The sequence below is a fragment of the Equus asinus genome, chromosome 2 (genome assembly GCF_041296235.1).
Source record: "Equus asinus isolate D_3611 breed Donkey chromosome 2, EquAss-T2T_v2, whole genome shotgun sequence".
Classification (NCBI taxonomy): domain Eukaryota; kingdom Metazoa; phylum Chordata; class Mammalia; order Perissodactyla; family Equidae; genus Equus; species Equus asinus.
This window is the reverse complement of record NC_091791.1, coordinates 17,179,513-17,193,097: the sequence shown is the minus strand read 5'-3', so window position 1 is coordinate 17,193,097 and position 13,585 is coordinate 17,179,513. Positions and strand designations below refer to the sequence as shown.

The 13,585-nt window shown below is 41.8% G+C and overlaps 1 long non-coding RNA gene across 1 annotated transcript; it reads right to left on the bottom strand.

Moving 5' to 3' along the window:
- Nucleotides 1-1,689: 1,689 nt before the first annotated feature.
- Nucleotides 1,690-13,486, bottom strand: LOC123278045 (uncharacterized). Its single transcript, XR_006515306.2, has 3 exons — nt 13,222-13,486; nt 11,680-11,801; nt 1,690-2,884 (listed from the first exon to the last, which is right to left on the bottom strand). It is a non-coding gene; the product is annotated as an uncharacterized lncRNA (long non-coding RNA).
- Between the last annotated feature and the right edge of the window lie 99 nt (nt 13,487-13,585).

Below are 13,585 nucleotides of genomic sequence, written 5' to 3'. Positions count from 1 at the left end.
TATAAAACAGTCTCTGTAAGGGGGTCTTCCTATCTGATGCTAGAGCTTGAAGTCTGCAGGGCTGGCAGTTGAGAAGGATGTCAGTTGGTGGAGAGTAGCGAGGACAAGCTGGAACCCATGAGCATGAACTAGAACTTAGGAAGATTGACTGGAATCTGCATCAATCTCGCACTGTCTCCAAGTTTAATGATGTGGGTATCCTGCTGGAGAAGCTGGCACCCTGTGCCATAGAGATAAAGGCACATCTGGATGAGGAGTCAGAAGCTGAAGGAAGATCCAGGGGAAGGTGGAGCAGCTTCAGCCTGGCTGCTGCCCCACACTAAGAAGGTGAGCCAGCAGATAAACAACGCTGTGCATGAGCTACAAAAGCACTGGAGACCCTTCCCTAACCTTCCAAGCAGAAAAAAATCACGTGGCTGCTGTCCTACTTTTGCCTCCTAATCTCACCCTAAAATGTCTCTTGGGGCACCCTCTAACTGGAAACATACAGGGAAGGGAATTATGGGAGATGTAGTTCAGCCTAACCAAATAGATACATTACAAAGCCTTCCCAGTCGATTACCTGTCAACTTGGCACACACACACCTCCTTAAATCACACTTAATTTCCAAATGAAGAAAACAGAAAAGTCAAGCTTCTATCTAACACAGTACAACTATCCCATATACAACTAAAAACACACTAACCATTTTCCTAAAAGAGGCTATGAAATCTCTTTTTTGTCTTTGGGTGATGTTCATTCTTCTTTGAGCTAATTCATACTCTCCCTTTGATATACTGTAATTTAAATATTGAGATGATAGGGGAATCAGAGAGGGGAGAAAACAAGTTTTTGGTTAATATACCTATAAACATTCACATAAAAATAAAGAAGAATTACTCATAACTGCTTTAGCCCTCATTTCTGGCACTGGTCACATGATCATAACTTGGATATACCACTTTCTACTACTCATTATCTGCCTTGCCCTCAGCAAGCACCTCAGCTGGCTGTGTTTCCTTTGGTGACCCAAACCTTTATTCCAGAAGAGTCTGGGCCATTAGCAGTACAGCCTGAATTGGGTAATTGTAGTTTTCCATTGACTCTAATCATAGGGCCTGGAAGCATGACTAAGAGGCTCCCCAGGGGATATCCTGAATTCTAGACATACTCCTCTTTACCCTCACTGAGTAGTAGCAACCCAACTTTCCTTCTATAGTCAGGATAAATCACCCCAGCCAGTTCAGAATTCCCCTTCTTTCCTTGTTAATTCACTGGCATGAGAAGCCCAAAGTGGTCAGGTTGCAATTTCAACTTCCAGGCCAATAGAATCATTATTGTGTCTCCTTTTTGGAAACCTTTCTCTTTTTACAACGAAGACTTTTAAACCAGCAGAGTCTAAAGTTATGCAGATGAAAAGCAAATTTTGCTAGTGAGTGGAGCCACTCCCATTTCTACCCTTAATTCCAGACCCATAAATCACAGCTAAGGGAGAAACAGTACCAAATATTGGTTGCCGAGTTAGAGCATATACTGCACTTGGAACACATCGCCTCAGCATTGCATGGTGCTGCCCCCTCGCTGGCACTGTAACTGAGTTTTAAAAATGCCATACCACTGTTCTATCAAGACAGCTGCTTCAGCATGATGGGAAACATGGGAAGCCCAGGGAATTCCATGAGCATGGAACCACTGCCACATTTCATTTGCTCTGGAATGAGCTCCTTGATTAGAAGCAATGCTGTATGGAATACAATGACAGTAACTGGATTTTTAAGTCCATAAATGGTGGTTTGGGCTGAAGTGTTGAGGGAAAAAAGGCAAATCCATATCTGGAGTAAGTGTCCATTACAGTGAGAACAAAGTGCTGACTGTTCCATGATGAAAGAAGTGCAGTGGAATCAAGCTGCACATGAAGCTGGCTGATGCCCCTAGGGAATGGTTCTATATCAGGTGCACAACGTTGGTTTCTGCTATTCGCAGGTTGGACACTCAGCAGTGGCTTTGCCAATATTGGTCTTGGTGAGTAGAAGTCCATGTTTCTTATCCTGTGTTTAACTTCCCATCCTTGCTGAGATGGCCACTTTGTTTGTGAGCCTGTTAGGCAATGATAGGAGTGATTGGGGAAGCAGGCTGACTGACGTCCACAAAATGGGTCATCCTACCCAGCTGACCAAAATTCTCCTCTACAGAGGTTGCCCTCTGAAGAGCACTCACATGGGATACAAGTATCTTTTTGTTCTGTTTCCATTCTGAGAGAGTTATTCAAATACTTCTTTCTCAGATCTCCTTATCACCAGTTTCCCAGCCATGTTCTTTCTAAGTTCCTGACCATACAGCCAAACCATTAACCGTACCCCAGGAATCAGTATAGACCCATATCACTGGCCATTTCTGAAAGTCAGGCAAAACAACTAGTTACACTCTTCTAGGTTCAGCCCTTTGGGAGGCTTTCCCTTCTCCACTGTTCTTCAGGGTCCTCTTGGAGTGGGGTTGTAGTGCTATAGCTGCCCACTTTCAGGTGGTACCAGAATATCATGCAAAACTATCTGGAAAGCAAACCAGAATTTTTTTCTTTCTCAGCCAACTGGCCAACAAGAACTCCTCATGAGGCCATAAGTGGTAATTCGGGGGGAAAAAATAATGTTGCAGGAGTAGGGCCATGAGCATCTGGGGCACTTCCTCATGCGTCTTACTTGTGTCTTCAGGATCTTCTTGAGCCCAGTCTTGTATATACCACTTCCATTTGATAACGGAGCGTTGCTGTACATGCCCAATTTAATGGCTAACTTTATGGGTCATACCACACACCCAGTTCATGAAGCACAGCTCAGGTCTCATGGTAACCTGGTGGTCCATTGTCAAGCATTCAGTCTCTAGTGAGGTCTGGTAGCAAGCAAGAAGCTGCTTAAAAAAGAAAAAAAAAAAAAAAGCATGGTTATATATAGAGTTTCACATGGCTTTGCTCCAAAATCCTGAGAGTCTGTCCTGCAATTGATGTATAGCCTGCCAAATGCGCCATAGAGCATCCCTATCTGCCTCTGACATTTCAGATACCACTGAATCTTCTGGGTTACATGGCCCAAGTGGCAAAGCAGTTTATACTGCAAGCTAGAACTCTCATAAAACCTTCTCTTGTTTTGGGCGCCACTCAAAACTGGAAGCTTTTTGGGTCACTTGGTAAATGGGTCAGAGTAGCATGCAAAAATGAGGTATAGATTGCCTCCAAATTCCAAAGAGGCCTACTAGGTATTGTACCTCTTTCTTAGTGGTAGCAGGGGGCCAGATGTATACAACTTGTCCTTCACCTGGTAGATATATTTTGACATGCCCCAGACCACTGAACCCCTAGAAGTGTTACCAAGGTGGCAAGCCCCTAAATTTTTAGGGGATTTATTTCCCACCTTCTGGCATATATGTATCTCAACAGCATGTATAGACTTGTTACTTTCTGCTCAGCATTCAGCATGTGTCATTAATGTATTAGACCAGCACAATGTCATGTGGAATGGAAGGGTGATCAAAACCTCTGCATACTAGATCATGGCATAGAGGTGGAGAGGTGATCTCTCCCTTAGCTGGGATTGTGAAGGTGTATTGCTGGCCTTGCCTGCTAAAAGCAGACTGTATTTGATGATATTTACAAAAGGTCAGCAAACCACGGCCCAAAGGCCAAATCTGGCCTGAGACATGTTTTTGTAAATAAAGTTTTATTGGAACACAGCCATATCCATTCATTTACATATTGTCTGCAGATGCTTTTGCACTGCAATGGCAGAGTTGAGTGGTTGTGACAGAGACATAGACCACAAATCTTAAAATATTCACCATTTTCCCATTTACAGAAGAGTTTGCTGATCCTTGGCATTTACTAACAGGATATAAAGGAAAAGAAGTTTGCCCTCTTAATAGCTGTGAACCAGCTGCAAGAGGATTTGTTGATTTGCTCCAGCCGTGAAAGCACATCTGGAACAACAGGTGCAATTGGAGTCACCACCTGATTAAGTTCACAATAATCCACTATGGTCACCCAAGATATATCTGTCTTCTGCAAGGCTAAATAGGCAAGTCGAATTGAGATGTGGTAGGAACCACCATCCCTACATCTTTTCAATCCTTAATGAGCACTAATCTCGGCAATCCTTCCATAAATACCATATTGCCTTACTATTTTCATAAATAGAGGCAATTCTAGTGGCTTCCACTTAGCCTTTCCTGCCATAATAGCACTCACTCCATGAGTCAGGATCAATGTGGGGATTTAGCCAGTTGCTGAGTATGTCTATTCCAGTTGTGCATTACCGAACTTGGCAAATAACCACAGAGTAGAGCCCTGTACCTACTGGGACCACTATGAAAATAACCTGATCCAAAACTGCATTGATCACCTGACTTTGATTTCCTAAGGCCCTATTCTGACTGTTGGACTACAACATTTTGGGTTTCTAAGAATTAGTGTCAGTTCAGAGCTAGTATCTAGTAATCCCTAAAAAAGTCTGACCCTTTCTCTTTCCCCAGTACACAGCCACCCTGGAAAATGACTACATGTCCCTTGTATAAGACTATAAAAAAGATTAACAGTAAAATATTTGGCAGTATGGCATGGTCCTTTCTCAAGGGAACCTGGTTTCTCTGTTTTGGTGATTCAAGTCAGACTTCTGTTCACTACACCTAGAGTAAGAGATCAAGTAAGACTTTAGTAGGAATACGCATTTATTTCAACTCTAGGGACACCATAATTAACTAGCCAATGCTAAAGATCTCTGCAGGTTAGGCTATTCTAATTATTGCTCTGACTCTATCATCCACTATAGTAACTATGTCCACCTTGACTCTGGTAATTAAATGCTGTCACTTGGCCCCTGCCATCCTAGGATCCCATGATCTCCATTTAATTTAGGGATCTCAGTTCAATGGTAGCAGTTCCCAACTGCAATTACTAGCCTAAAGAAGAGTCATCACAGACTCTTCAAGGATGCTGGGCCTCCCGTCATGAGTTTATTTCTCAATGCTTTGGTGAAGACAGTATCCTGTGGAACCCCTTTGGGGACAAAGTGGGATGGTGGGTGAGTGGGTCTCACATGATAAATGCACTAATAGTCCAATTTCCTTAACTCTTACTATTTCCTAAATACCTTCCTCCATAGCATATGAAAGAAGTTCTGGCATTTCTACTTCATTTAAGGGAAACCACGTTTGTGATAATTCGTAAAGCTGTACACATTTGAATTTTCTGTGTTTGTTATACTTCCATTAACATTTTTACATCAAGAAAAGGGGGACCCTTGGGGCCAGCCTCCGTGGCTGAGTGGTTAAGTTCGTGTGCTCTGCTTTGGCTGCCCAGGGTTTCACCGGTTCGGATCCTGGGCGCGGACATGGCACTGCTCATTGGGTCACACTGAGGCGGCATCCCACATGCCACAACTAGAAGGATCCACAACTAAAAAAATATACAACTACGTACTAGGGGGATTTGGGGAGATAAAAGCAGGAAAAAAAAAGAAAAGGGGAACCCTTGGATTTGATAGCATTGAGAATTCCTGCTCTGCATGTTTGACTCCTGGCCATCTCCCCAGCTGCATATTCAACTCTTTTTTTCTCCTCAATCACCCACCTACTCCAGCCACACTGGCCTGCCAAAGTCTTTCCTACTGTAAGGCGTTTGCACTTGTTCTGTCAGAAATGCTCTTCTTTCTCTTATTTGCATAGCTAACCCTTGGGTCGTTCATATGGCACCCCATCAGAGATGAATTCCTTGGCCACTTTGTTTAAAATAAGACTTCTCCAAATCATCTTCTATCCCCTTATTCTAGCTTATTCTCTTCACAGCACTTATCACGACTTGAACTTTTATTGTATATTTGTTTGTTATGGTCTTTCCCATTAGGACACACCTTTGTGTGTGTGTACGTGTGTGTGTGTGTTTGTATGTGAGATGCTCAATAAATACTTGGTTAACGAATGAATATTAAATCTTTGGAATTTCCGTAGGCTTTCTTTGTGGCTTGGTATATAACCAAATTTTGTGAATGTTCTATGTATGCTTGAAAATATGATTTCTTTGATGGGTATCAATTTCTACATAACATTTAGCTTGAGCTTATTAATCATGTTATTCAAATATCCTATATCTTTGCTTATTTTTATAGCTTGACTTATCTGTTTAAATTAGGGGAGAATTAAAATCTCCACATACAGTAGTTTATTTACCTCTTTCTCTCTGTCAGTTATTGCTTTCTACATTTTGCATCTATACTATGTATTTTGAAGCTATGTCAAGTATGTTTATGAACATAAACATTATGTCTTCTTGATCCATTATTATTTTAAAGATTGGCCCTGAGCTGATATCTATTGCCAATCTTCTTTTCTTCCCCTTCTTCTCCCCAAAGCCCCCCAGGACATAGTTGTATATTCTAGTTGTAGGTCCTACTAGTTCTATGTGGGATGCCACCTCAGCATGGCTTGATGAGTGGTGCTAGGTCTGTGCCTAGGATGTGAAGTGGGGAAACCCTGGGCCGCCAAAGCAGAGTGCACGAACTTAACCACTCAGCCACAGGGCCGGCCTCTGGATCGATTATTATTTTCCCAATGTGTTACATCTGTCTTTCTCTCTGGCAATGTTTCCATCTTCAGTTCTATTTTGTCTACTGTAATTGTTGCCCCGGTTTGGCTTTGACTCATATTTCCCTGGTATATCTTTTTCTATTTCTTTATTATAGTCTTTCTCTTCCCTTTTGTTTTAAGTGTGCCTTTTCGAGAAAATATAGTACTAGATATTTTAAAAAATTCAATCTATGCATCTCTGGCTTTTAATTGGTGAGTTTAGCTCATTTAAATTTATTATAATTAACAGAAAGACCTATTTTACATGCTTTTTTTTTTTTTTTTTTTTTTAGATTTTATTTTTTCCTTTTTCTCCCCAAAACCCCCCGGTACATAGTTGTGTATTCTTCGTTGTGGGTTCTTCTAGTTGTAGCATGTGTGATGCTGCCTCAGCGTGGTCTGATGAGCAGTGCCATGTCCGCGCCCAGGATTCGAACTAACGAAACACTGGGCCGCCTGCAGCGGAGCGCGCGAACTTAACCACTCGGCCACGGGGCCAGCCCCTACATGCTTTTTTATATATATATTTTCTTCTTTCCTACATTCCATTAGGATTGAGCAAAATTGTTTTTGGACTGAAAGTTATACTTTGTATTTGTATTTTTCTGGTAGTTACTCAGAATTAAACATTACGTTTCCCATCTTTCTTTCCCAACCACCAGGTGTGGTTATGTAAGTTCAGGCCAATGAAATGTAACCAGAAGTGTGGAACTTTCAGAAAGGATTTGTTAAAAGGAAGGAGGTAACTCTTTTTCCCCCTTGCTTCCTCCTGCTACTGCCCCAAAAATTGGTAACTGAAGCCCCAGTACCTTTGTGGGATCATGAAGTGATCTAGAGTATTGCAGTGCTGGATGGCATGCAGAAAGTTAAGAGACATTATCATGGAGCCATCATACTAGTCCTGATATCCTACCAGAAAAACTTCTTTTACTCAAAAGAGAAATAAGCTTCTTGACGTCACCATTGTTTGGAACTTTTTGTCATATGCAGCTGGACCTAACGGGCACTGCTCCTTTCCAGGAATTGATTCCTTCATTATAATTTCCTAGCCTGTGAGGTGAAGGTGTATTTTCCTTAGTCCATATCCAATTTGTGGCACTTGGCCTTCCCCTCTAGGCTTCTTCCACTCTAACTCCCCGACACAGTGAGTTTCCTCAAAAGTAGAGCCTGAGACAGACTTGACTGTAAGAAAGTTACTTGCGATAAGGAAGCAGGGAGAATAAGAAGTGAAGGAGAAGCATAAAAGGGCTACTGAGGTCATCCACTGGGACTTCCTGAGAAGAGTTTGGAACACTTCCTAGAAGTGTTCTGTTCTGTTGCTTCCCGCCAGAAAGACTGGACACTAGAGTATTTCTCCACCAGATTCCATCCCCCACTGGATAAGAGTTGTCCCCATGGGTTCTTACTCCATCATGCTTTTGGAAAGAGCAGGCTCTCCCTCAGAGAATTTTCAGTGGCAGAAATTCTAAAGAGAGTAACATGAGACAGGTGAGAGGCTGTCACCATGAGGTGAGTCTGACCTTGCACAGAACTGCCCATTGACATCAGAGGTAAGCCAAGGGAATGTGACAGTAGACACTAGACGCATTTGCTATACTCATCAAGGAGTTTTCATAGTTTTTATCTAAGGTTCTGAAATCAATCTGTCTCCCTCTCATTTCTGTGGCACCTGTAGGGTTGAGTTCAGGAGATGAAGCCTGTAGCCTATGCTATTTCACCATTTCTTGAACCAGCCTCCCGCTTTCGAAACTCGCTTCTCCCGGAACTTCTTCACAATGTGTTTCCCTATCTCTTTGACTGCTCTTTTTCAGTAAGTTTCTCTTCCATATCCCAATCCTTAAATGCAGGGAATCCTCAAATTTGTATCCATTCTGTCTTTTTTCCTTCACTATACCATCTCACTGAACTATCTCATTTATCCCAGTACTCCACTTTACCACCTTTAAGAGATGACCCTCAAGTTTTTATTTCCAGCCCAGATCTCTCTCCTGACTTCATAATACAAATTGATCACCTCATACTCCATAACCTCACATAGATGTTATCATACAGGTAATCAAACCTATTTTAAAAAACCCATCTCATTATCTTTGTTCATTTCCACGCTCCCTCAGTTAATGTTATCGTCACCTAACTGCATCCAAGCTGGAAACTCCAGCAACATCTTTGACTTCTTCTTCTTTACTCCTTATATTTAATCACCTGCAAAATTTGCTTGCTCTTACCTCATCTTTCAAGCCTATCATCTCCTTCCTATTCCCACAGGTATTAACCCTTATAACCTCTTGTCTGAACTTTTAAAAAAGCACCCAAAATGATTTCTTGCCTCTAGTTTCTCTCCTTGCCAAACTTTGGTCATATCGGTTACACCAGCATATGGTTTAGTCAAAAAGTTTTACAAGGTTTGTTATGAAAGGCCCTGTCCTTCCTCCAACACTGCCAATTTCCTGCTCCACAGAGGCAACCTCTTTCAACACTTGAGTGAACTCTTTTATTACTTACTTCCTTTTTTTTTTGAGGAAGATTTGCCCTGAGCTAATATCCGTGCCCATCCTCCTCTACTTTATATGTGGGATGCCTACTACAGCATGGCTGGCCAAGCAGTGCCATGTCCGCACCTGGGATCCGAACTGGCGAACCCCGAGCCACTGAAGCGGAACGTGTGCACTCACCTGCTGTGCCACCGGGCCGGCCCCCATAATGTGTCTTCCTGATGTTTCTGTTTTAAGCAATATCTGATGCTTCCTCACTATACATAATGATGTAGCTTTCACACACACATACACCCCCACCACACATTCATCCTTTCATCTTCCCAATATAGCAGCAATACCATAATTTTAATTAGATGTGTTTACATTATTATGGTTATGTAAACACTATTTACAGTTGAGCCATGTATATATACTATGATTACTTGTTCCTGCACAATATTTTATTTTCTTGGTGTTAATAATGATCTAGATTTTTTTCTTTCCTTGGTTTTCTTTGTATTTATCACTAATTCAACATCAAGTTCTCTTCCTGTATCGTCAGTCTGCTCAAACACATAGATATTCCACGTATCTGTTTCATCTTCTTGAAGGTATCTCTTCTGACCTGCTCCAATTCGGACTAGTCAGTTGCTATCCCAGCTTGATGCTGTTGAAAAGTGTAATGCTGTTGTAATTAGGGTTCTTGGCATGAATTTGTTTTCTTTTCTTTTTTCTCTCATTGGAAGATTTGTTGGAGCATTCTTTGAACCCAGTGTTTTGAAATTTCACAATAATGTCTGCAAGAGTGAGTCTTTTTCATTCATTGTGCTGGTATTTAATGGACCCTCTCAGTTTGGGAACTTACGTCTTTCAGATTTATAAAATTATACTGAATTAACAGTTCAATTATTTCCACCCTCTATTCTCGCCAATTATTCAGATGTTGGATCTACTGGACTGACCCTCTAAATAAAAAATTTCCCCCCATTTTTCATCCCTATATAATTTTTGATCTAGTCTTTGGGAAAACTTTTCAAGTTTATTTTCTACCCTTTTTATGTTGTTTTTACATTTCTGTTATCATATTCTTGATTTCTAAGAGGCCCTTTTTTGTTCTCTAAATGCTGCTTCTTAAAAATAGCATACCATTCTTATTCTATAGATGCAGTATCTTCTTTAATCTCTCTGAGGATACTAATGATTGTATTTTGTTTTGTCTTCCTGTCTCTCCCTATCTAGTCAATGCAATCAAGTCTGTTTCTTCCAAGTTTCTTTTTCGTCCTGTTTTTTCGTTGGGCCTCTATCTTTAATATTCCAAGCTTTCCTCAAATTGTTGATGACCCCAGGCCGTCTGATCCTACTTAAGAGAGGTGCATTAAAAAACTGATTGAAGCTCTGAGCACGCGGACAGAACTTGTCAACTGGGGACTGCCCTGTGGAGTTGTCTGGGTTCCCTCCACAGGAGGTTAGATCTTTTCTCTTGAACTAATCAGATTCTCCAGGGAGGACCCTTCCTTTCTTCTACCTACAGGGATCAGCCTGATGCCTATACTTGGGGCCTAGAGGAAGATAAGGGTTGGGGACGTGTCTCAACATGCACAAGGTTTATTTTCACTTTATCCTCTTTTCTCCCCACCTCCGCACTCCAGTATGGAATCCCTGCCCTTTCTGGGAACAAATCTCTAATCTCACACCAGGGTGGGAAAGGGGCAGTCAGTCAATCTTGTGGAGTGGGGATGGGTCTCTCCAATTCTCAACCAACTTCCAATCCATCCTGCTATTTTCGGCCCAACTTTTACCTCTACTTCCAGAGGTACTTAAAGCTACCCATCCTGAGCCATTGAGAAGCTCTGTGAAAGCATTAATATATCACTTTGGTTTTTGGTTTTCTTAATTGTTGCCCTAGGATTCAGCTGTCTTAGGTCAGCCATATCAGTTACTCCTCTACAGCTCTTTCCAATTCTCAAAATTTTGTTGTTATCTCCTCTCTTAATTTATCTGTACTTCTTGTATTTTTTGAGTTTGTACTTTGAAAAATCTCTTAACTGTACTTTTAGTGGCGTTTGGGGAGGGGATGTTGCTAAATTCAATCCATATATTTAACCAGAAGTCTGCCAAATTTTGAAAGTAGGTATTATCTAACTATTTTTTCTTTCTTCAACTCCATCCCAATTGAGTTTCAGTTTTTTTGGTTTTGGGTTTTTTTTGGCGCAGAAGATTGGCTCTGAGCTAACTAAAATGTGTGTCAATCTTCCTCTATTTTGTATGCGGGACACCACCCCAGAACGGCTTGATGAGCATTGTGTAGGTCTGTGCCTGGGATCTGAACCTGCAAACCCCAGGCCGCCAAAGTGGTGTGTACCAACTTAACCACCACACCACTGGGCCAGCCCCTTGAGTTTCAGTTTTAATGGATTTTTCCATGTTCTTGCTTTTTAAACTTTATTCAGAAAGGAATTTAACAAATTCATTCATCCTGAAGTGTAAGGAACGATAGAGTTTAATGTATTATCTCTCCCAAGGGTATTTTAATTTTAGCAGGGCCTAAATTTCTTATTTGGCTTAAGCCAAAGGAATAAAGAAATAAAGTTCTAACTGAAGAATTTCAGGCAGCCATACCTCAGTGTTTTGGAGGCCAAGGGAGAACTTTGTTATGCTTTCTTAAATCCCATTTTGTTGAAGTGGGTCCAACTCTGCCCATGCCTAAGGCTGGTGATAATGTTGGTGTCACTACAGGCATTCTAGGATGAGAATAAAAACGGAGATTATCTGCTCAACTACAATTCTAGTCCAACTTGTATGTCTTGGAACCTAGATATCAAATAGATGAATCATCAACCTAAATATTGATATTAATCTAGAGCAAAACATGTATTTTATTCTGTTTATAGTAAGTATACAAAGACAGGCATCATCAAGTGCAAACGACTCGAAGTAAGCCTGTTTTAAACAGACCTCCTCATACAATTAATGGTTGTACGGTATCATGAAAACGCAAAATACCATATCAATGTATGACAATTAGGTCAGGAAAATAATTATAGTTAATAATATGACCAACCCTCTTAAACTGTGTAAATAATAATGATAATAATAAACATCATGTACTCTTGGTTGAAGCTGACACAGTTAACTAGAATTTGGTAAGCAGCACATTTCAATTTTTAGCAGACAACAGAGGATGCCTCCAGCATTCTGGGGGTAGTACACAGAGAATTAAGGTCAGTATCACCTGCTGCTATGCAAGGATAGAGGCAACAAAAACAGGGCAGAAAAGAATACAAAACTAGTTAAAGTTTCTTCCTTAAATCTTGATTCCTGGTCTATTATTTTGTTGACTACTACTATTACTGATAACAATAATAATAACAAATGCCTATGTATTGCTTACTATGGACTGGGCACAAAGTGCTTTACATATATTTATAAATTCCCACCCAATCTCATGAGATAGGTGCTATTCTCCCCCATTTTAGAGATGAGAAAACTGAAGCACAAAGAGATTAAACAATTTACCACCGTGAGCGGCAGAGCTGGGATTTCAACCTAGCTTACCCAGCTCTAGAGACTGGCTCTTAACACCGCTTCGCACTGTTGCTATCTTTGCTGCCCTTTTCTGTTCAACTAATTACAAATACATATTTTCACCACTGGTTGTGCAAAACTTACTGCACCTTCATCTTATCAGGAACTTAATGATCCTCTTGATAAAATGCCAATGCTTGTAAAAACAACCACAAAGGTCTCCAGGATATGAACCTTTTCATCGTTTGTATCAATCCAACCTAAAATTTACCAGCCGGAATCGTGGAACTGTGTTTCTTCTAGCCCTGAGGAGTACACAGGCGTTTGAGGAAGCCTCCAGGCAAGCGCTTACATTGTATCTCCACGTATCCGTCCTGCGTCCTGCGCATTTAGCGGAATCCCTGCGGGTTCTTTCCCTCACTAATGTTTTCCGGTATCAGCTGATAAAGTGAATCGAAAACGCTATGCTGAAGGCCCCACACCTAACACCTAACAAATCGTCAACCGAACCATCTTACCATTTGTCCATTTAGGGCTTCCTGTTCTAACGCTGACTAACTAATAATAATAATGAAATACATTTTAGGGTTGGCAAAGCCATTTCACGAGTATTAGTTGATTTGTTCTATTTCTTACCATTTAAACCGACAGCCCATTTTTGCCTTAGGAACTGTGTGTTTCTTCTTACCAGTCTTCACATCTGCCCTTACAAGACGGATCTCAATATTGTACACACACATGGCCACGTTTCCCTACAAAAGCAGCACGTTACTGCTGCTGGAGAAACCAGGCTGGGAGAATGGCTGGATTTGACAGACGTGCGAACGCCCGGGTCCGAGGCGCGCGGCCGCCGGGGAGGACGGCGGCTGCACTCGGCCCGGCTCCCGGCCCGCCTCCCGCCCCGGCCCCGCGGCCTCGCGCGCCCCTCCCGCCCCGCGCCGCCCGCCCGCTCGCTCGCTCTGCCCGCCGCAGGGCAGGTCTGGCCGGGCCTCCCCGGGCC